The following is a 3,111-nucleotide window of genomic DNA, read 5'->3' on the forward strand; positions in this document are numbered from 1 at the left end:
AAAGCATTATGAATGGAATATATATTTATTAAAAATATCCTATCGGTCAACTTTCAAATTACCTCTCAAGCAATATGGACTTTCTCCCATGAAGTGCACTGGAGGTGAATCCTCACAGCCCTGTCTCCTTGGAGCCACAGGGAGGACACTGGATCAGCAAGCAGGCTTCACAGCAGAGCCATGCTTGCTAACAGATGCCTTATGTTAAATGCAATCTCATCATGGAATAACCTCAAGTTATGATAAATTTACAGACATATAACCCCACCTAAACTCAAGAAACATTTTCTATTGATAAGCCACATGTTGTGAACTTGTTCCCAGGTGACTAAGTCTATAATAAGATTCCAATCATGCCTTTAATGGTTATCAATAATCCTGTCCCAGAGTGGTGGCTATGCAGCCAGAATAGTTTGGGTAGCAATTTTAAAAGTGATTTGTGCACCAAGGCTTATGAGACCTGCTTATACGTTATCTGACCAAATGCTTTCCACGGCATATTGCCACCAGATGCAGTGACACCGAGTGTGCCTTTAGTGCAGACATGTCTAGCTGGCACTGGTTTACTCTGCCATCTTACAGCAGTAGCCACGTGCATTTTCTGCCCAATAAATCTACGTTGAACTGTGCAATTCCACAAGCAAATTACATTTCTCTTTTGGTGCAGAGTCTAATAAAATTGTCTTCTTTAAAAGGTGCTCTGTTGGACTCCAGGTTTTCACCATTACAAATATCTTCACAAAGTCACTGAGGATACTTTAGTTAATTCTCCCTGAAAGTTCAAAGCTGTACTCCAAACTTACAAAACCTGACTCCTGGGGTGGGGGACATTACATGTTGTAATTTAATTTTATCTGTCTGTTACTTTTCAGAGACTATGTTATAGTGAAGGAAAAATGTAGACATTCAAATCAGTCTTAAAGAACAAGTACTTAAGCAACCTGTTGATTAGCTTTAGTTGACTTGTTACAAACTAGAGTCACCTGGAAAGAAAGGAACCTCAATTGTAGAGCCACCTCCTTCAGATTAGCTTATTGGCAAGCCTGTGACCATTTTCTTGACAAATTATGCATGTGGGAGGGCTCAGCCTACTGTTGGAAGTAGCACCTCGGAGGTGATCCTGGGCTGTCCAAGAGGACAAAGAAAACAAGGCATGGGAATAAAACTAGCAGGCAGCTTGCCTTCATGGTTTCTGAATCAGTTTCTCCTCCAGGGTCTTGCTTTGCATTATTGCCTAGGTTCCTGGAAAGTGTTACCCAAGTAAATCCTTTTCTTCCCCCAAGTTTCTTTCAGCCATTGTTTTATGACAATAGAAACCTCACTAGGATAAACTTTGATGGTCACTCTTCCTGCTGTAACATGTTAAAGCCAGATTGCTTGGACACTCACTGTACCCACATTTTGATGCACTGTATTCTCAGTGTGACGTTGTAATATGCTAATCCCAGTTTGGTCAATATCACTATACTTACCGTTTTTTTGGTCAACTTGAGGCAAAGGAGAGTCGCCTAAGAATAAGAAATCAAATGGAGGAACTCTGTCCTTAGATTAGTTATGGGCATTCAGTGCACTGTCTTGGTCACTAACTGATGGAGGAGGAGGAGGACCCAGCTTACCGTGTGTGGTGACATCACTGGGACAGTGTTACCCAGTTGTTTTTCTCTATTCTTCAGCGTGCTTTTCATTGGAAGATTTCAAGTCTACTAACGTTTCCTCTAGCCATACGGGCTACTAAAACCATCCAATTAGTGTTGTGTGGCATAATTCTGGAATTTGCATTTACCTTTTCAGTATAATTTCTGTTTCTTGCTATAAGTCTATACATTTATTCATTGTGTCTACATTTTCTATATATCTTTGAACATACTTACTTATAACTGTCTAAGTTAGGGTTTTTATTGCTGTGAGGAAACACCACAACCAAAAAGCAAGTGGCAGGGGTTATTTGATTTATGCTTCCAGGTCATAGTCCTTCATCAAAGGAAGTCAGGGCAGGAAGTCTAGCAGGTCTGGATCCTGGAGTCAGGAGCTGATACATAGGCCATGGAGGGGCGCTGCCTATTGGCTCGCCTCAAATGGCTTGCTCAGCCTGCTCTCTTACATAATGCTGGACCACCAGCCCTGGGAGAGCACTACCCACAGTCGGCTGTGTCAGCCCGAGCTGATCTCTGAGAAAATGCCTTACAGCTGGATCTCAAGGAGGCACTGCAGTATCAAAAAGTTAATTAAATTAATCAAACTAAAAATTGGTGTCTGGGTCAACACCTATAAACGGTTGAATTATGTCAGCTTCTACTTGGAGTGCTTTGTTATTGTTGCTGCTGGGTGTGGTGGTGGTGTTGTGGTAATGGTGGTGGTAGTGGTGATGGTGGTGGTGGTGGTGATGGTGGTGGTGATGGTAGTGGTTATGATGGTGGTGGTGGTTGTGGTGATGGTGGTGGTGGTGATGGTGGTGGTGGTGGTTGTGGTGATGGTGGTGGTGGTGATGGTGGTGGTGGTGGTTGTGGTGATGGTGGTGGTGGTGATGGTGGTGGTGGTGGTTGTGGTGATGGTGGTAGTGGTGGTGATCATGATGGTGGTAATGGTGGTCTCGGCAATATGCATGGTAGGGATTTTTGTTTCTGTCCTTCTAACAGTCTCCTGCTATCTGCTGTTTAAAGGGAGTCAAGGGACTTGAGAAGTTTTGATGTTTTAAGGCTCTCTCCTCTTGCAGCTGCATCTTTTCATAATTTACATCCTGATTTCTGACTGCTTGTTCAGCCTCCAAGGCAGTATCCTGTCTCTTCAGGTTTATTGGGCTATGACTTTTTACCACCAAATCCATATTAGGAAGTGTCCAGGACAGTATTCCCCAAACCCTTTATTCCTGCTGCCTTGGTTGCCCTTCTCTGAATGTAACACACTCCCTCAATCTTCACGCTCCATTTCTTAAAGTTTACCCCAACCAGTGCAGCTGTTTGTCCATTCTTCTTAAATTAAGTCGCATTTTATCAGTCTTCCGTCCACAGAACAGTCAATCCTACCAAGCCACTTCATGCTTCGTAGTAGCCAGAACATGAACTGCATGTTCAGAAAGTTTGTATTATAGAAACAGGGATGTCTGTGAGATTC

This window comes from Micromys minutus (genome assembly GCF_963924665.1).
Source record: "Micromys minutus genome assembly, chromosome: 5".
In the NCBI taxonomy this organism is placed as follows: Eukaryota; Metazoa; Chordata; class Mammalia; order Rodentia; family Muridae; genus Micromys; species Micromys minutus.